Genomic DNA, 22,740 nt, shown 5'->3' with positions numbered 1-22,740 from the left:
TTCACTTATAACTTGAACTAATGAGCACCTGTGTAAAAATTGACCTCAAAAATGGATAGCTCATCTTTTCTCAGTTCTAACGATATATTGGAGTGTATATTTTGGGTGAACAATACCCCAGTTATGGCCATTTCAAATATTGTTTGAATTTTCCCTCATAGATTCTATCCAAGTCAAACTTGGTTTGACCAACCTTATGACATGTGTCGATTCTTGATTAGTTCATTTCATGCACAATCATTGGACCCCTCCAACTAGGTGCCACATGGCATCATTTGATTCATCCTCTATTCTACCACATTAGTATTCCATGTCATCATGCCACATCATTGGTCGCTATGTCACTATTTGAGTTGGTATTTCACCATGTCATTAGCGACATAATGACCTTGCAACATGTGTCATCTTCTTGCCACATCAGCACCTTGGGAATCATGCCACCTCAGAAGCCTCTGCCACATGTCACTGTTAGATTTGTCTACCTTGTCACCATATCAGCACCATGTGTCAATCTTGTATTGGGTCACCATGTCGCTATGTTAGCCTCCCTTCAAATTTTCTTTGGTGACATGGCGACCACTATCACATTCACCACATCTCACAATCTAGTGCCCTCTAAAATTTTATTGCCACATCACTTCAAGCTGACCATTATATTTGGTCCAACTCTTGCCATGTGTCATTGCATGATTAGCTCTCAGGTCCACATCACTGTGCCAAGCTATTAGTCTACTCACCAAATTTCTCTCTTTGCTAGAATTCTACTTTTCTAGGAGGTTGCTAGCCAAAATTTGAACTTTCTAGTAGGTCACCATGTCACAGTGAGGAAAGTGTCACCATTTTTCGGTGGAGACATGGCACCTCCTCAGATTCTTGACTTTTCCAATGACAGTTTCAAATTTTTTGACACCACCAAATCATGTTGATTTCATCCTCTTATTTTGCATATTCTTTCAAAATTCAATACTTGGTCACCTCGAAGTGTTAGTGATTGGGCCCATGTGCACACCTTACCTTTTAAAAGACCATGTCTCATAGACATAATGCAATATGAGTGCAATACTATTTAAACACTAAAACTTTCTCCACCATAAGGCATGCGGGTTAAAAAACATTCAAATCCCTCTTTGACTACAACTTTCTTTTGCAATGTGGGGCTTCTTTCTTATCACTTTTTTACCATCTCTACCTTTTTATATGCATCTGCCACTTCTCCTTGATGCACATCTACTCATAACACTAGTTGTCTCCCCTAATTTTGCATTGTAGGTTTCCTCTACCTTTATTTTTGTGTGTTATTTTTAGGCTATGGCTTTTATTCTTGATATCCCCTACTTCTAGTGTGGACTTTTTTTATGCTCCTCCAAATGTGTAGCCATTCCCATATTTCTTTTGCACGTGGAGTGCCTTGTCTTCTAATGGACTATATGGGGGTTCCTTACTCTTTGGTTGCATGGGATTCCTTGACTTAGAATGTCATTGGCTCCTTTCTAAACAAAAAAAATTTTTGTAGTGCCCTTCATGCTAACATTGGTACATGTTTGATCAACTGCATGGGTGTCCTTCCTCTAATCACCCTCAGCCTTCCATTTAACTTTAATTTTTTCCCTTTCTATAGCTACAACATCTTTTAAATTCTTTGCTTCTTTTTTTAGGACATGGTGCTCCATGATAGTGTCTCCTTTCTTTATGCTAAAGCTACTATGAAGATAGTAGTTTCCACCTCGATGTTTTCTCAAGTGAGTGCAAATGGGCATTAAGCATGAGAAGCTATCAATAGCTCACTCTCTCTCCTTGTGTTGGAGAAATTTCACAACAGTGCCCTTTTCCTTTATTGCTATACCGCTTTAAAGATTGTGGCTTCTCCTCTAGCCTCTTTGGAACTTCTACAATAAAATAACATGTAATCTCTAAAAATTGGGAGGAACCTCTAGTGGGAATAACCTTTAAATCTCTTCTTTATTGAAATTCTCATAAACACACCTTCTGATCAATATATAAAGGCAAACTAAAAGAGGATCTAAGTTGTTGTGGTTGGGTATCTAAAAGAGATCTTGAATATATGATGTCTCAAATGCTTCTAGGCCTATTTTGTGGGTCCTCCACAGAGCTTGAAGTATATGCTCTATTGATTCCACCCCACATATCCACATGTATCATTTGTCTCTTTTTGAAACCACCAACTTCTATCCATTTCTTCTTCACTGCTTCCCAACAAAGGACTCTTGGTTATATCCATAATCATGAATCCCTTCATCTGAGCTAACTTGTCCATTGAAATATAGTTTGGCTTCATCTTGCACCAATAACCATCAAGATTATTAGAACAACATGGAGAATTGAGATCTTTCACAATAATACCCCCACCCCAATGTTTGACAATACAGGAAAAGAAGTTGGCAAGTCCTTCCTTTGATGTTGATAATGTGGACCATCTATTATTACCTTCTCCAATGATATGCAATGTTGTAAGCCTTGTGTCTTTTCAACTTTGTGTAGAGTCAGCACACTTGTGCAATCTTAGACAAAATTATATGTCACTTTAAGTAATTATAATGATTAAAAGAAACCATTATAGTACTTCATCAATATTTCAATCTACAATGTCTAGTCAATCTGCGCAAATTAGTTGGGCCCAAAGTGGGTTCGGCTAAAAAAAATTTCATTTTTGAATGACTGACATTGCAAAGTAACCAATTGATCAATCTAACTAATTAAACTTGAATTCGAGCATTAATTGATCATTAAAACTTATTTTTTCATTTTATTGCAACATGTCAACTTTGTGCCAAGAGGTTCTTTTATTGGCTTTAAAAACTAACACAAACACCTGACCAAGTTCTGAAACCATACAAACCAATTCTCTATTTCACATACTTTTACCCTGTCAAATCTCATGTCATGAAAAATTTTTAGTCAAAAGATATTGACTGTCAAAGTTGCCTTCCTAGAACTGCGTCCACATAAACATATCAGAAAACACTAAATTGTGTTTGGTTTTGGTTTCAAAAATTGGGTAAACTAACATTTGGGGAAACTAAAAACTGGGGCATTGATTCTCTATCATGAGGAAAATATAAATTTGGGATTTGGGCTTATGATGAATAATTGGGCATAAATGGCGAGAGGTCAAAGTGGGCTACTCAGATTTGCAGAATGGAAACATAGATAGAAAAACATTTTTTTGCAAATGGAATTGACATGGAAAAGTGTGTAGACGGATTCATCAAGATTTGAAAATTGGAAAAATTGAAGTATTTTCTGAGGAAAACACAGTGGTACAATCCATTTGATCTCAACTATCACAGATTTCAAGATATAACATCACGAATAGGGGTTCTGACAAATCTGCACTTCTTGACACTCATGAAAAGTTACAAGTTGCATTTGGAATCACGTTCCAAAACTAATCAAATGGATTCATCATAAGCTCAAAATTGAAATATAAAAATTTTCTAACTTCTAGAACGCAACATAAAAGGAATTTTCTTATTTTGGTCAACTAGGTCAAATTTATAACAAGTCAAACAGGGCTTCTTAGAATTTAGAACTAATTGCATCAACATGACAACATTAAAAGAACAACTTTGAGGGATTCAAAAACTAGCCAAACAAATTCAAAATGACTCAAAATATGAAACATAGGCTCTTTGGTATGGACACTAAAGACTACCAAAGCAGAAAGTCATGAAACATTATTGGGTGCGAGATAGTCATATGCAAACTAGGCCTCCTATTGTTGTTTGACACTTAGGTGAAAATCCAAAATTGACAATTGCTCAAAATAGGACTTCATGAAATGGCTCAGAATGGAATTTTTTTATCATGGGACACATATATGCACTAAATGCAAGGTGTTAGAAACATTAAGCACCTCATGGGTCTCAAATGGACAATTGGGTACACATGCATCAAATAGTGCTTAAGGGCTTGATTTTCTCAATGGTACTCACAATCAGAACTTCAATTTTGAATCTCAATAGTGGCTCTGTATAGGAATGCATGTGCCTTATGGGATGGCAAGAATTTAGATCTTTGGAAGAAGAAAACCATTCACTTGACAACAAAAACTTCTCTCAAATAGCTTTATTGAAAGCAAGAAAACAATTACTACTATGTACAAACGATGGCCCCGGGCCATTGAAATTCAACAGAAACCTTTACCTCTATCATAAACTTGATTTTCAGCTGAACTTGCATGAGGTAAGTTAAAAATACTTTGCCTATCAGTTTAACCAATTAGATCAGCATCTCAAAACTCAGACTTAGCAAAACTGAATCTACATCCTCACTTCCATAATGCATATAAAAACTTGCTTCATTCTCAACCACTTCCTCATTATGAAAGTATTGATTAGCATGCTTATATATATTAGGCTCAAACTGAAAACCTTCTCTAACAAATGAATCATGCATGCTACGAGTCTCTTATATGAAGGCATCATATTCAACATGGGGAAAGGGATCACACATACCTTGAAAATGTGTATCCTTATGCATAACCGGATGGTACTTGGAGGAGCAATCAGATTTATACTCACACATATCATCAATGTCATAGTCTAAAACCAATTTGGAATATTCAAATGGTCCTTTGAAACCAGCAAGTGAATTAGTCATCTCATTAGTATGTTCATCATAAAAATCATTACAAGGTGCATGTTGGTTTTCATTAACAACTTCATCAAACACTTTGTTATCAAAATTATGATATGCAACATCATCATCATAATCATTGTCAAACTCAAAAGAAAAGCAATCTGACCTCTTATAGTAGTAGGATAATGTATCATTATTAAAATCATCATCAACTAAATTTGAAACTTCCATGTCTTCTTTAGACAATGGATTGATAACTCCATGCAAAGCTCCTTTGTAAACATTATAACAAGTGATGTGCTGATCAACATCAAACTCTTCACCATACAATAGATTAGTGAAAACCTTGAAACCATTTCTAACATCACTATCATGGACATTTTCAGCATATGAAGAAGAAAAATTAGAATCATCAGATGAGCACACACCGTCCACTCCATCAATAAGGCATGTAGAATATAAATCAAAGTCACTTTCATTGTCTTCATGAAGGTGATTCAAATATCTTGCAAACCAATCATCTTCAATCTTACCAATAAAGACTAGTGCATTAACCTTAGGATCACTTATATGCTGATTATCATTGCACTCATCCTCGAGACACTCATCTACACAATTAGGTAATCCATCCTTATAAATAATCCATTTATCTTAATATTGTGTAGACAAATTTTCTTCACAACCTTGAACATCAAGCTAACTTGTATGACTCTGGAATGAAACTTCACTTTCAGATTTAGAAAAAGAACTCATATCTCTACTAGCATAAGAGTACTTACTTCTGTCATTGCTTTCTTCTTCCCAATTTGCATCTGATTCATATGAAGATGAACATATACTAGCACTTTCCTTTCCTTGACTCGAGCAATAACTCTCGCCATTGTCTTCACATGATGCTTCTCCACAATATGTTGAATCAACAACTTTATCTTCATCATTTGAAATATCACTTCTGGCTTCTTCATCCTCATACTAAGATGAATACCTATCCTCTTCAAGATCAGTTATGTTTTCAGCATAATGTAAATCATCAATAGAAGAATGAATAATTGAATTTATACCTTGCATCTGTGCTTTGTCAAATGAATCAACTATATCATCTACTATTGTGATACTTTAAACATGTGTATTCAATTCATCAGGGACAAGCTAAGTTCCTTTTTGCAACAAAGAGACTTCATATTCACATGTCTTTAATTCTAAATTTTCAACCAAATCATTTACAACAATAGTAGTATCTATTTGCTGATCTAAAATTAAACACTCTTTATGACATTGATTCTTCCTTTGAACCTCATCTTGCCAGAAAAACTTTCTAGAAAAATGACTCCTAGTTAAGCCATATTTTATGTTAATCTCAGTCTCTATTGCCATCATGAATGCCTAATGCAAAGTCTCAGGTTCCTTATCTCTTAACCGATAACTCATTTTCTTATCAAATGCATCTAGGTAAACTATTAGACACACTTGATCTTCTAGTCTACATTTCTCAGGAATTTCATTTAAAACCTTTTCAAATCTAATATTAAATTTAGGAACTAATTCATCATTCTTGATTAGAATTTTCAAAAAATTATCAAAATAATTAGAGATGCTTACTCTTTCCTTGAACTACTTCACAAAGGCTGAAATTAATTCATCCCAAGATGAAATTGAACATGTTGGTAAAAATGAAAACCAATCCCTAGCATCATCTTCTAAAGTTTGAACAAACAACTTCATAAGAATGTCTTCATGAACAATTTCAAAATCACCAACCAAATCACTAAACATCTAAACATGACGAATAGCTGAAATTTCATTGTTCAAACTTAGAAAAATACTTTCTGAGATTATACAGCACAGGGTTTTGGAAACCATGATTGCCATTGAAATTTAATGGCATATATCTCTTGGTAGAAATAGATCTAGAATTCTTATCCATGGACTGCATACTAGGTGAAGGGAAATTTGACATTTCTCACAAACTTAAAATTCAATCACCAAGATTACTTTTAGTATTCATTAATTGCAGCAAATCTAGAGTTCTCTCTACCAATTCAAAACTTCATACATACTTCAAAATATGACAACACTTGCTGAATATATTCTTCACAAAGTATGCTGAAATGTATTAAACCATTCTCCTATTTAATGTTGAAAACCATTTGATGGAGAAAATTTTGTAAAGCTTACTTCCATGGAAATGAAATCACATGAAAGTGGAAACTACCTTTCAATACTAATGCTTGCAACTAATTCAATGCTACAAATAATAGTAGATTCAGATCTTATTTGGATTTAGTAACATTTGCACTACATCTTGCCTAATTCTTTCATCCATTGTCAAGAACTCGAGATACATTCTACAAATCAGCATTCCAACTATTGTTTCCATCAAAATATCTTCACATTCACAAAGCACTAGTGTAGAGATATACTTTGAGTCACCACTCACTTAGTGAGAAAAGATTTACCAAACTTACAAAACATAAAAAGTTGGTCCAGAATTTACAATAGGTATTTGAAAACTTTATTCAACAATGTGGGAATTTCACACTCTTGACAAAGTGAAAGAACTTGACATTGATTCTAAATTCTGACAACACCTTATCAAAATGCCAAATGACTTTGATATTACAAATTATTCAATTGAATCAAAACTACTACTGTCAAGAATAAGGCACAAGTGGGAGACATGAATATTCAACAAAGAAATGGAAAACACCTTATAACCCTACTATTGTAGAAAATTCTTCCTGCTGTATTGAATCCTTTTAAAATTCTCAAGGTTTGTCTATCACACAGAATCAGAAAATGTTATTTATTGTCCAAGTACTTAAATATTCAATTAACACCAGATATTCTTGTCCTTGTAACAAAATGTATTTCCATCTTGTCTACCTAGTAGAGTCACCATTTTGTTGGCTCTTGATTTAATAGAATTTGAATAACCAAATATGAAAGGTCAAATTATATAGGCATTTGACCGATCCTTGATAGGCAACTTGTTGACTATTACCTGGGGGAACTAAACCATCCTTATTATGGGATGTCATTGCCTTATAAATAGTAGGCAGCCCTACAATTCTATGGCCGAATGCATCTATGGGCAACTATCTCCGATAATGGACACAATTCACCAAAAACCTAGGCCAACTATAAAGCTACACTCCTTCTTCACTTCAGGCTCTGCAAAACCTAGGCAGGTGAACCTCTTAAGATCTAATGATGTGACCAGTGCAATGAGTATAATCAAGATCTAGAAAAATAGACGAAACCCCTAAATCTTTTATAATTAACCAAGAAATCACAAGCATGAAATAGCTAATAGCATGACTCATGAAACTAGTAAGCTAAGTGAGGGTTAGACTTTGAATAACTTTCAACATAAAAAGGGAAAAGATGATTTAATATGTTGATATCAGCAAGACCTAAGTATAAGAAAAAAAATCTAATGATCCTATCTCTGATTAGTGCCTTATCTATTGGGAATTTACATGAATTACAACCATATATTTGCTATAAATCTTTGACATAATTCCTACATCAAGATCTCTAATCTATCTTTCACCTTGTGAATAGACATCTACTTCAAAATGAATCTCATACTCAAACCATCCCATCATGAAATCTGCAAGCCCTGTGATAAATATGAAGCAATTACATGGCTCTTTGTTCAATCAATAAGATACTTCAATCAAATACATTATTAAACAAAATGCAACCTAGTTTATGCTCTTTGTTCACAAACTAGAAAAGATTACAAATCCATGAGTAGGAGACAAGATTCAAACTAAAATCAAAACCCCTTGTTGTGTTTTAATTCATTTTCCTTGAAGATGAATACATGAAAGATGTATTGAAATACTTCATGAATCACCTAACAAATAAGAACTATCTACATAAAACTTAAATGCTACTCAATACAAGAGAAATTGTTGAAGAATATGGTGTCACAACAATGAGAACATATCAAAATATTGGAACCATTGGTCTCATAGATCTAGGAGAACTCTAGATTGAAATGCGCATGGTATCACAACAATGAGTTATTTTTCTCCAAAACTAGAACTTGTACAATGAGAAAGAAAGAGAATGATATAGAGGAAGGAATTCCTGGAATCTAATCTACAAAGGACATGTTTCCACTTGAAATTCCATCTCCTAGTGGTGAAAAGAATCTCTCTAATCTCTCTCTATAACTACATATCAAATCTTCAATCATTTTGGCCTCCAAAAGCAAGCAATATCTAACATATTTGATTGAAAATCATAACTAATGTTGATGCCAAATTTGAATTGAAGGAAAAAGTGAAAATCAATTAAAAAATGAACTCTTGAAGCAAAATTTTTTTTAAGAATTCATTTAGGCTTCAACCAACTTCAATGTTTGCACCCGTATTGATTTTAATGCTCCATGATGAAAATTGCCTTTTCTACTGAGAATGCCCTAGAATCACAAATTTGCTTATAACTTGAACAGGTGAGCACCTATGCAAAAATTGACCTAAAAAATGGATAGCTCGTCTCTTCCTAGTTTCAACAATATATTGGCGTGTATTATTTAGGCAAAAAATACCCTAGTTATGTCCATTTAACATTCAAGCTCCAGTTCATGGCTTTGCATAGCATTTTACAAAAATTTTACCCTTTATAAAGTTTGAACTCTATGATCAGTTCAAAATTTATTTAAAAACTTGCACATTCAACCAAGGGAGAAATTTTTTAAAAATATTTTCTAATATTTTTTGAATTTTCCCTCATAGATTCCATCCAGGTCAAACTTGATTGTTTTATTTTATGCATAGTCATCAGACCCCTCCAACTGGGTGCCATGTGGCATCATTTGATTCATCCTATGTTTTTCCATGTCAGCATGCCATGTCATCATGCCATATCATCAGTCGCTATTTCACTATCCAAGTTGGCATTTCACCATGTCATCAGCGACATAGTGACCTTACAACATGTGCTATCTTCTCGCCACATCGACACCTTGGGAACCATGTCACCTTAGAAGCCTTTGTGATGTGTCACTATCAAACTTGTCCACCTCACCGCCACATCAGCGTCACATGTAAATCTTTGATTGGGTTTCCATGTCACTATGTTAACCTTCCTACAACTTTGCCTTTGCAACATGGCAACCACCGTCAGATTCACCACATGTTGCAATGTGGTGCCCTCTCAAATATGATCGCCACATTATTGCAAGTTGACTATTATATTTGGTCCAACTCTTGCTACATATTGTCATGTGATTGGCTCTTAGGTCCACATCACAACACAAAGTTATGAGTCTATTCATTGAATTTCTCTCTTTACCATAATTTGAACTTTCTGGCAGGTTGCCATGTCGCATGTCAGAAAACGTTTCCATTTTTTGGTGGTGACATGTCACCTTCTTGGATTCTTGACTTTTCTAGTGATAGTTTCTACTTTTCTAGCACCACCAAATCATACTGTCATCATCCTCTTATTTTTCCCATTCTTTCAAAATTCATTACTTGGTCGCCTCCAACTATCAGTGGTTGGGCCCATGCACACACCTTGCCTTTTAAAAGGCCATGTCTCGTAGATACAATGCCATATGAGTGCAATACTATTTAAACACTAAAAATTTCTCCACCATAAGACATGTGGGATTAAAAACATTCAAATCCTCCCTTTGACTACAAATTTGTTCTGCAATGCGAGGCTCCTTTCTTATCATTTTTTTACTATCTTTTCCCTTTTATATGCATTTTCTACTTCTCCTTGACACACATCTGCTCATAACACTAGTTGTCTCCCCTAATTTTGCATCGTAGGTTTCCTCTATCTTTGTTTGTGTATTTTATTTGTAGGCTAGGGCTTCTATTCTTGATGTCCCTTGCTTCTAGTGTGGACTCCTTTTTATTCTCCTCCAAATGTGTAGTCATTCCCATATTTGTTTTGCACATGGAGTGCCTTGTCTTCTAACAGACTACGTGGGGGTTCCTTACTCTTTGGTTGTGTGTGATTCCTTGACTTGGAATGTCGTTACCTCCTTTTCAAATGAAAAACTTTTGTGGCACCCTTCATGCTATCATTGATACATGTTTGATCAACTGCATGGGCATCCTTCCTCTAATCACTTGCAAACATCCATTTAAAATTAATTTGCTCTGTTTTTATAGTTGCAACTTCTTTTAAACTCATCATTTCTTTTGTTAGGATGTGGAACTCCATGATAGCATCTCCTTTCTTTCTGCTGAAGCTACTATGAAGATAGTGGTTTCCACCTCAATGCTTTCTCAAGTGAGTACAGACATGCATTAAGCATGAGAAGCTATTGACAAAGCTACTCACTCTCTCTCTCCTTGTGCTGGAGACACTTCACAACTATTCCCTTTTCCTTTATTTTTGTCCTACTTTAAAGACTGTAGCTTCTCCTCCAGTCTCTTTGGAACTTTTGTAATAAAATAACACATAATCTCTACAAATTGGGAGGAACCTTTAGTGGGAATAGCCTTTGGATCTCTTCTTTATTGAAGTTCTCATAAACACATCTTCTGATCAATATGTGAAGGAAAATCAAAAGAGGGTCCAAGTCATTGTGGTTGGGTATCTAAAAGATATCTTGAATATATGATGTATCAGATGCTTCTAGGCCTATATTGTGGGTCCTCCATAGAGCTTGAAGCATATACTCTATCGATTTCACCCCACATATCCACATATATCATTTGCCTCTTTTTGAAACCACCAACTTTCATCCATTTCTTCTTCACCATTTCCCAACATAGGACTCTTGGTTATATCCATAATCATGAATCCTTTCATCTGAGCTAACTTGTCCATTGAAATATAGTTTGCCTTCATCTTGCACCAATAACCATCAAGATTATCAAAACACCAAATCTTTCAAAATAATACCCTCATCCCGATGTTGGACAATATAAGAAAAGATGTTGGCAAGTTCTTCCTTTGATGTTGGTAATGTGGACCATCTATTATTACCTTCTCCAATGATATGCTATGTTGTAAGCCTTGTGTCTTTTCAACTTTGTGTAGAGTTAGCACACTTGTGCAATCTTAGAAAAAATTATATGTCACTTTAAGTAATTATAATAATTAAAAGAGACCATTATAGTACTTCATCAAAATTTCAATCTACAATGTCTAGTCAATCTGCAAAAAATAGTCAAGCCCAAAGTGGGTCCAACTAAAAAAAAATTCATTTTCAAACAAATGACATTGCAAAGTAACGTATTGATCAATTTGATTGATTAAACTTGAATTTGAGCATTAATTGATCATTAAAACTTATTGTATCACTTTATTGCAACTTGCCAACTATATGCCAAAAGGTCCTTTTGACTGGTTGTAATAATTGACACAAACACCTAATCGGGTTCTAAAACCATACAAAATGACTCTCTATTTCACATACTTTTAAACCATCAAATATCATCTCATGACGAATTCTCATTCAAAAGATATTGATTGTCAAAGTTATCTTCCTAGAACTACCTATGCATAAACATGTTAGAAAACACTAAATTGCATTCAATTTTGGTTTCAAAAACTGGATAAACTGACACTTGGGGAAACAAAAAATGGGGCATTGATTCTCTATCATGAGGAAAATATAAATTTAGGATTTGGGCTCATGTTGAGTAAATAGGCATAAATGGCAAGTGGTCAAATTGGGCTACTTAGATTTGTAGACTGGAAACACAGACAAAAACATTTTTTGCAAATGGAATTGACATGGAAAAGTGTGTAGATAGATTTGTCAAGACTTGAAAATTGGAACACTTGAAGTATTTTATGAGGATAAAAAAATGGTACAGTCCATTTGATCTCACTTATCATAGATTTCAAGATATAACATCACGAACAAGGGTTCTAAAAAATTTGCACTTCTTGACACCAATGAAAAGTTACAAGTTACATTTGGAATCACATTAAAAAACTAATAAAATAGATTCATCATAAGCTCAAAATTGAAACATAAAAAGTCTCCAACCTCTAGAATGCAATGAAAAAGGAATTTTCTCATTTTGGTCAATAGGGTCAAAGTTATAATGAGTCAAACAGGGCTTCCCAGAATTTAGAACTAATTGCATCATCATGACGACATTAAAAGACCAACTTTGAGGGATTCAAAACTTAGTCAAACAGATTCAAAATGAATCGAAATCAGAAACATAGGCTCTCTATTATGGACACTAAAAACTTCCAAAGTGACAAATCATGAAATATTACTGGGTGTGAGATATTCATATGCAAACAAGGCCTCCTGTCATTGTTTGACACTGGTGAAAATGTAGAATTGACAATTGCTCAAAATAGGACTTCACAAAATGGTTCAGAATGGAATTTTTTTATCATGGGAAACATAGATGCGCTAAATGAAAGGTGTTAGAAATATTAAGCACCTCATGGGCCTCAAATGTACGATTGGGTACACAAGCATCAAATAGTACTTAAGGGCTTGATTTTCTCAATGGTACTCAAAATCTGGGCTTCAATTTTGTGTCCCAACAATTCACAACTTCTTCCATTCTCATATCATAAAAATTTCCTCTAAGACTCTCAAATTTGGCTCTTTGAACATTTTTGTCTCCTCCATAGATGGTGGCTAGGGCATCCCACATTTTCTTTTCATTATCAAGACCTTTGATAGCATCAAATTTGGCATAGCTTAGGGAAGAGGCAATCTCCAGTATCACCTAATTGTATTCTTTCTTCCTCTACCTATCTTTAGTAGTTAGGACTCTAGCTAGATCAACATGTTCTACAAAAATGGTAGATTATGCATGATCTCCAAGGTGTAGCTTCATCAAACTCTGCCATGCAAAAAAGTTATCTCTATTGAGCTTGGGTTCTTCTCTTTTAGAAATCTCAATATTTTTGCTTATAGTACCTTCAAACTAGTCCTCTTAAGTAGATGGATCTAATACCAATTGTTGGAATACTTTAGAATAACTAAGAGAGGGGGTGAATCAATTATCTAAGGTCTGGATGTATAAATAAAACTTTTTATAGCTTAGTGAACCCGTAAAACATTCATATCCATGCATGCATCCATAAGATTATGCAATCACTAAAACTTGTAGGTTACTATCAAATCAACTTGCAAAAATGGAAAGCATGAAACATAATAGATTCATCAACATGCTTGACACAATGGCTTACATGGAAACCCAATTTGGGAAACACCACCAGTAACATGCTACTCCTTTTCACTCTTTTGAAGTGATGCCTTATAAAATGCCAACCCTATTAAGGGTTACAACACAAACTATTAAATGTGATCTAGTTAAGGGAGTTCAATCACCCTATTAGAAGTGAGCCTTGTTAGAGGAATTTAGGCCATTCTCTTGGAATGCCACCTAGTTAAAGAATTTTAAAATGTTTATTAGGTCAACCTTAATCCAAAGGATTTACCCTAAACTAATATAAATGTTAGAGAGTAATATTAGAGGTTTCATATGATACAATTTACAACTTCTCTTGCAGATTATAGATCTCTATTGAGTTCTCCATTCTACTTGGCCTTCATACTTTACATCTCTGGTAGTGTGTTCACCCTTCAAGCATTCATCTCCTTAAGACTTCTTTCTTAATATGCCATTGCAAACTCTTCTTAGGTCACTTGATGAAGCAACACCCTTAACTCCTTCTCTTCCTTAGGGTGTCATAGATGACAACTTTGTTTCATGACCAAACATTCCTATAAATACGAATTTTAGATATTTTTCTGTTCATTTTCCATTGTCAAAATTAGAGTTTAGATGGATTAGGTAGGATACAATGTATCCACCCCATATCTCATGTCTCATCTCAAAACTTCTCCTAGAATCCATTTGAATTCACCTAAAAATGGTTCACCTTAAATTTTGTGCCACCAGCTCATCAACCTTATCTTCCACCTAGTTCACAAAATTCAAAAAAACAAACTTGTTGGCTCAGATTCAGTAAATCTTCTATCTTTAAAATAATGCACAATTAAGGTTACAATATTTTGACTATGAATCATGGTCTACCCTATGAAAGGTATGCCCTGTAAAAGGGTTACAAAGACTATTAGGTTGCATCTTGTTAGAGGATTTCAACACCCTATTATAAGTGTGCCTTATTAGAGGACTTCAACTTACAACTAAGAAAGCACCCTGTTAAAGGATTTCATACAACCTGTTAGGACTATTTTGTTAAGAGGTTTTACTAAAATCACCTGTTAAAATGTCTTAGCTAGATCCTGCAATTAGCACTTGCTTGCCTGATGATAAATCACCTCTAAATAATATCTAATTGATCCTTCATGATCAGATCCCTCAATGTTATATCCTTCTCTCTATCCTCTATTCTTTCTAATTAATTTTGCAATTCACTCTTAATTCTAAGTCACCTTAAATGCTCTTCCAATTCTATCACTCACCCATAAAGAGTTTAGGGCTTCATCCTCCTTACAAAAACTTAGGTGGCTTAGGGTTAGGTATGAATCTATGGTTGAGATTCATCCATTTTTCTACTTAAACCTTTGCTTCTTCTAATTGGTTGGATGTAATTGCATAGGGAATCCAAATGTAGATTTGTCCTTATCTCAGAAAGATCATAAACTATCCTTAAGTCATCTCACAAATAGTTTACATAGTTGTTTGTGCCATTACAATCAAATATGTCAAAATTGTATCACTCATCATATGAAGTCTCTAATGCTTTTCATGCATTGTTCTATATACTGTGACTCAACACCTGCATTACTTGGCATCCATTGTTTAGTCAGTTCTTGAATCACTCGGCATGGTCTATCTTATTAGTACCTGAGTGACTTAGCACATGAGTGACTCAAGACTCATTGCAACTCAACATGGTCTAATGTTTATATGTTATGGTCAGCATGTATTACTAGTTTGGCATGAAATGATTAAATGGCTTAAGTGTATTGACACTCACTTGTCAAAATAGCTACACCTAAAAGGTCTTGGACACCATGCACAATCTACCATCTCTACTAAGCATGTCAATCTTATTGGAGCCCTAACTATTGATGATCTAAAAAAGAAGAAAGAACACAATCATGCAATGTTGGAGATTGCCTCTTCCCTAAGTTATGTTGAGTTTGATGACATCAAGGGTTGTTAAAATATAAATAAGATGTGGGATGCTCTTCACACCATTTATGGAGGAGATGCAAGTGTTTTGAGAGCCAAATCTGAAAGTCTTAAAGGTAAGTTTGATGATATGAGGATGCAAGAAGGTGAGAATGTTTCCCAATATTGCTTTAGAATAAAAGATGTTGAAAATTATATAAGAGGAGCAACTAGTAAGACAGATGATGATATTATATTAAGAAAATTATTGAGAACATTTATGCCCATCTAAGCTATTACAATTTCTATACAAGAATTAAGATGTATACTAGGTTCTAATTTGATTCTTGAAGGTTTGATAGGTAGGCTCATTGTCTTTGAGCTCTCTAATTTTGGTAACTTCAAATCTGACAATGTTGAATCTACTTTTAAAGCTAAACTATCATTAAAAGAACCTAAAGAAAAGAAAAACAAGGTCAAATATGTTTCTAGTGATAGTGATACAGATGAGGAGGATGTAGAACATCTTGAAGCACTGTTAGCAAGGAGATTTCATAGAGGCAAATGCAAAGTCAAAGGTAAGTTAAATATCATATGTTTTAACTATAATGAGGTCATTCATATTGTTGCTAGATGTCTAGAGAAGAAGAACAATAGAAGTGGAGACAAATACATAAGTAAAAGAGATGACGAAAGAAAATATTACAAAGAAAAAGGAAAGAAGTCTTGCTACATTGTAGAAGAGGAAACAAAAGATGGATATGATGACCATGATAATGAAGTGGTATATGTTGCAATGGAGGGTGATTCTAATTCTAATGAGGATGAGAATGAGGCAACTACATTGGTCTCTTATGTGAACAAGAATGATAGATGGATCATTGATAGTGGGTGTTCACAGTGCATGACTAGAGATAAAAGTAAATTCATTACCCTAAATTATTATGATGGAAATTGTGTAAGGTTTGGTAATGATGTACATTGTCTAATAAAAGGAAAAATAATCTATCAAACTCAGAAAAAAAGATCTTGTGTGACAATGTTTATTATGTTGAAGGATTTAACTATAATTTGTTGAGTGTGTCACAAATGAATAGTTCAAGTTACAAAGTTGAGTTTGAGAATAAGATGGCTAAAATCTATGATACATATGGGAAATTAATTGGGAATGGTGATCATACTAGAGGTAAATTATTTTATCTTGATATGAATGATGCTACTTGTCTTGTTGTAGAATTTTATGATGTGTGGTTATGGAACAAGAGGTTATGTCATGTTAACTTTGATAACTTAGTGAGTATCAGTAACATGAAAAGAGTGAGAGGTTTTCCAAAACTGAAGAAACTTGGCAATAGAATTTGTAAACAATGTGAGTTAGGTAAGATGACAAAATCTAGTTTTGAAATTAAGATTCACACCTATAAAGAAATTCTTGAGATTGTTCATATTGACTTGTGTGGACTAATTAATGTGCAAAGCTATAAGGGTGACAAGTACATTATCCTATTTGTTGATGATTATTCTAGTGTGATGACAATTATGCTTCTAAAAAAAAAATTTGAGGTTTTCCAAATGTTTAAGTGTTACTTAGCAAGAGCTGAAAAGGAGATAGGCAAAAGCCTAAAATGTTTGAGATTTGATAGAGGTGAAGAATTTACATCAAATGAGTTTGAGATGTTATGTAATCACAAAGGAATCAAAAGATAGACATCTACACCTAGGACCCCTCCAAAAAATGGAATTACTAAAAGGAGGAACAAATTTGTAATGGGTTGTACGAGGACACTCATGATGGAGAAGAATCTTTCTTTGAAATACTGGAGAGAGGCTACAAGTACAATGTCCATACCTTGAATTGTGTGTAAGTTAATAAAGGTACTCATTCAACACTTTTTGAATTATGGTATGGTTACTCACCCATTGTAAAATATTTAAGATATTTGGAAGCAAGTGCTACATTCTTAAGGATTTCAAGAATGATAAATTAGATGCTAAAACTGAAGAAGGTATATTCCTTGGCTATTGCAAAAGAAGTAAAGCTTATAAGTGTTTGTATACTAACACTAACAAAGTTGTGGAAAGTGCAAATGTGAAGTTTGATGAATATATAGAGGTACATGAGATTACACCTATGAAGAAACTAGAGGAATACAAGTATTCTATATACTTTTATTAAGGTATCCTGCTGATGAAGATGTTATAAATCAAGTTGCAAATAAGCAGCAAGTTACAGTGACTACCGAATCACATATAATGAATGTCAAGTTGCATTTAGGAACCAATCTACAGTCAGGAATTGAGTTGCTGATAGAAGTTGAGGTACATTCTAATTTTGAGATAATTATACATGAAAGAGATGTTGAATTACCTAATAAAGAAGTAAATAGTGATTCAAAAGTTGATAGACTTAATGAGGAAGGTAGAGCAGAAATAAGATTGTCAAAGTATGTCAAAAGACATCACCCTATTGAACAAATTATTGGAGACAAAGATGCTAGAACAATGAAAAGAAATAGGTTGAGAAGTGATACATGTTTGCTAAGCATGCATGAGTCTAAGACAGTGAAAGATGCCTTAGAAAATGATGATTGGAGTAAAGCCATGAAAGAAGAGGTTGAGCAGATTGAGAAGGACAAGACATGGAATCTAGTTCCTAGATCAAAGGACAAGAATGTTATTGGAACAAAGTGGGTGTACAGAAAGAAGTTAGATGAAAATAGTGAAGTCACAAGGAACAAGGCAAGGTTAGTTTGCAAGGGGTATGCACAAGAAGAAGGAATATAATATGGAGAAATATTTGCCCCTATTGCAAGATTAGAAGGAGTAAGAACTCTTCTTTCTTGGTTTGCAAGTATATTACATCAAGTTCTTTGTTGGTTTTCAAGTATATCAAATAAAATATGGTATATAAATAGCTCAGTCTAAGTATGTCAAGGAAATATTGAAAATTTTTGTATTGGAAGATTCCAAACTAGTTACCACACCTATGGTGACAAGACACAAGTTTTCAAAGAATGATAGTTCTACTGATGTGAATCAAAAATTGTACAGGTCTATGATTGGAAACTTGCAATATGTAGTGCATAGCAAGCTTAAAATTGCATTATCTATTCAGATTGTTGTAGGATTCTCTACTAATCCTATGGAGAATTATTTAATGGCTATTAAGAGAATTATGAGATATCTAAAAGGAACATAAGACTATGGTCTATACTACAAGAAAAATAAAAAATTTGAGTTGAGAGCCTACATTGATGTTGATTGGGATGGAAAAATTGATGATAGGAAGAGCACAAGTGGAAGAGCATTGTTTTTAGAAAAGAGGTTGGTCACCTAGATCAACAAGAAACAAAATTGCATATCTCAATCTACTGCTAAAGTTGAATATGTGGCTATTGCAGTAAATTGTACAAATATGGAGGAAATCACTGAACCTATGGTACTTTATTGTAATAATTCAAATGTTATAAATATATCAAAGAACCCTATGATGCATACAAATGCTAAGCACATTGCAATCAAGTATCATTACTTAAGAGAGCTAGTTCAAGACAAAGAAGTGAGGATAGAATATGTAAATACAAAAGAGGAGATAGTTGATATCTTCACAAAAGCTTTACCTAATGATGCTTATGAGTATCTAAGAGGTAGACTAGGGGTGATACCCCTATCCAAAAATACTTAAGAAGCATGAGTAGTGCCCTACATCAACCAAGTTGAAGGTTGTATCTTACAACTTGATGCAGTGGATATTACTTTAGGAGCTACCCAAAGTAACGAGGAGTTGAAATAGAAGATTTACAATCACAATGAAAGGTGACAGAGGAAGACTCTAAAATTGATTATATTTGCATACAGAGATGACAAGTCTTTGAAATTCTTGTCAAAGAGGAAGATAATGTACCTAATGTTTACTAAAGAGGGAGATATATGCCTTGTTGAGGGAGAAATGACTAAAAGAAATACATCTACCTAGTAAGAGGGAGAAAGTACTGAGGCGGATATAAGAATAGAGTAGACAAAGATAGATACCTAAATAATTAGAAAGAGGGAGATATAAGTCAGAAGGAGAGAAGATTTAGTAAATAGAAAAATAAACTTGACAAAGCTTACATTACCCTACATAGAGGAAGGACATAGACTACACTAATAGAGGGATAAATTTTAAATATTTATTTACTTTTTTGTATTGTTGTTGGTATTGCTTTGCCATCAATACCAAAGAGGGAGATTTTCAATATGAGATTTTTTTGAAGTGAAGAACCTATAATCGAACAATCATTATTTTGTCAATGATGTCAAACCTGCTACCTACTAATGAGACAATTGCTTTTTGGTCTGAAAGGTATCATTTAGTTGATTGATGAAGAGAATTTGAGAAGAGGAGATAACAATAACACCTAGAGAAAGGTTGAGTTATTTGGTATGTAAAAGAAGCACTAAGACCAAGTAAGACATTGCTACTATAGTGAATTTCTCTTTTCTACTTAAAGTCTGAAATGAAAGATTACTCAAGATAAGAATGGAAGAAGATCAAGTATGAATAGTGTCTACTGAGCCTTTCTAAGTAGTTAATGCAAGTCAAGTAGAAATCAATGGATGCAGAGTGAAAAAAAAAAAGCCTTGACGATCAAAGATAAAAATAAGTGCATGCTAAGTGATTGTCAATATATGCCAAATAAAGTTTAGTTGGTGTTGAGCATTAGTAAACTTTAGTATTCACTGAGTAAACTAGTGTTGACTAAGTGGAAGAATAGTATGGACGTTGAGTGACAACACATTGATGTCAAGTGCTAGTATTCATGTTAAATCATAGATTTGACAAATCTAAGCTAACTATTTTATTTTCTTGAATTGTGTGAAGCATTTGGAAGATAACTATGATGAGCTGGTGGCATAGAATTTAAGGTAACTCATTTTGTGGCTAATTCAATGAAGATTGAGGAAGAAGTTTCTAGAGGAACCTATATGCCTAAAATGTAGGAATGCTTCTATGAGTCATTATATCCAAGATTGCTAAAAAATGAGGTCTTGAATGGCGGCTCATACCTCTCTATTCATGGAGTGCAATGGTTTGTAATGGAGGCCCTTAGTTTGACCCAGTTTGTGCCCATGCAAGTACACCATGAAGCAAGAGATTCTAGGATCCAAAATGCATACAAATGGAGATAACAACTAATCTATATGATAATAATGCAAAACAATGCAAGAAAGAAAATGTAATAACAATGCAATACTAATCTATGAAAACAAATATGGATCTAAGCTAATATGCAAATGAAAGGATGAAACCTCATGATGGAATCCATGGATGCATGAGAGAAGAAGACAAGAAGATAGAAGTTCTCCACAAAAATCATTAGTATTCAAACTCCTTCAAAAATTGCTCTCCAAACCTACAACATAACAATAACATAATAATGGATGTTCAAGTCTACAACATAACAATAGAATAATTGTGGATGTCCAAACCAGCAACATACAAATATAATAATAATAGATCTCAAAAATGAGGAAAGGGCTATCCCTTATAAAGAAAAATGTGGAAGTGGGAAGCTTCTCACAACCAATATGGGATAATAGAGTTTGATCCATGCGAAAAAATTCCACCAATGAGAAAAGAGGAGAAGAATTAAATGAGGCAAGGAAAAAGGAATTTATTTAGTTTTTATTTGTTTCATTTCCTTTTTCATGTGGGATTTTATTTAATTAAAATGGAGCAAGTTCTTTTAATTAAATATGAAATATTTAATCAAATTAAAAGAGGGGTTTTTTTCTTAATCAATTAAATGTGGATGAATTTAATTAAAAGAGAGATTTTCTTTTAATTAAATGGGGACTTATTTTATATAATTAAAAGGGATATTTTCTTTTAATTAAACAAGACTTAGGATAAAATGATAAACCTTAGAAAAATAAATAATTGAATTTGATCAAGGAAATTGATTTAAATTCATTTAATAAAATATTGCAAACCATTGATTCGAGAAATTGATAAATTGATAAATTGAATAATGGGGGCCCATAGTCTAGGCGACCATTTTAGGGTGCATACAAAACCAAATGGAAAAGTGGGTAGATTCACTGTATCCTACCTAATCCTACCTAACCCTAAAATGGATGATTATGGTTAAGTAGAAAAAGATATTAAATCTCTCTCTATACAGAGAGAGCTAGTCAAAAGAAAAGGTTGTCATGTGTGAGAACCTAAGAAGGACAAGGAGTCTAGGGTATTGCTTCATTCAGTGGCCAAACAGAAGAGACTGCAATTGGCATGCAAAGTAAGAAGGCTCAAGAATATAAATCTTTGAAGGGTGAACAAGCTATCAGAGCTTAAATGTGTGAAAGCCAAGCAAAATGGAGTACTAGAATAGAGATCTATAATATGCAAGGGAGTTTTAATTTGTTATCAAATCAAGCCTTACTATTACTTTCTAATCATTGTACCGGTCTAGGATAAATCATTTGGATTAAGGTTGACCTAACATTCATTTGTAAATCTTTTAACTAGGTGACATTCCAAGTGAATGATCTAAAGTCCTCTAACAAGGCTCACTCCTAACAGAGTGATTGAAATCCTCTAACCAAGTCACATTTAATAGTGTGTATTGCAACCTTTAATAGTGTTGGCCTTTCATAGGGCATCACTTTAGAAGAGTGAGAATCAGTAGAATGTTACTGGTGGTTTTTCCCAAATTGGCTTTCCATGTAAAATTATTGTGTCAAATGTGTTATTGAATTTGTTATGTTTCATGTTTGCATTTCTACAAAGTTGTTTTGACCTAAGACACCAACCTACAAAGTTTAAGATTTGTATGATCTAATGGATGCATGCATAATAAAGTTTTATTGATATGTGTCTACTAAGCATTGAAAAGTTTTATTTATACATTTGGACCTTGGATAACTGATTCACCCCCCTCTCAGTTATTTTAAAGAATTCCAACATCACTTAATATTTTGAAGTTGTAATTTTCAAGGGTTTTTATTTTACTATTTCTATTTTGGTGTTTTCCATTGACATTGTGGCTCAAAATACTATAGATGATAGTAAAAATATCCTGTGCCATGGCACAATTTGCATTCATAGACACAA

The sequence above is a fragment of the Cupressus sempervirens genome, chromosome 5 (genome assembly GCF_028749045.1).
Source record: "Cupressus sempervirens isolate cs-2001-9-10 chromosome 5, ASM2874904v1, whole genome shotgun sequence".
Classification (NCBI taxonomy): domain Eukaryota; kingdom Viridiplantae; phylum Streptophyta; class Pinopsida; order Cupressales; family Cupressaceae; genus Cupressus; species Cupressus sempervirens.
Note: the sequence above shows the minus strand (reverse complement) of the source record.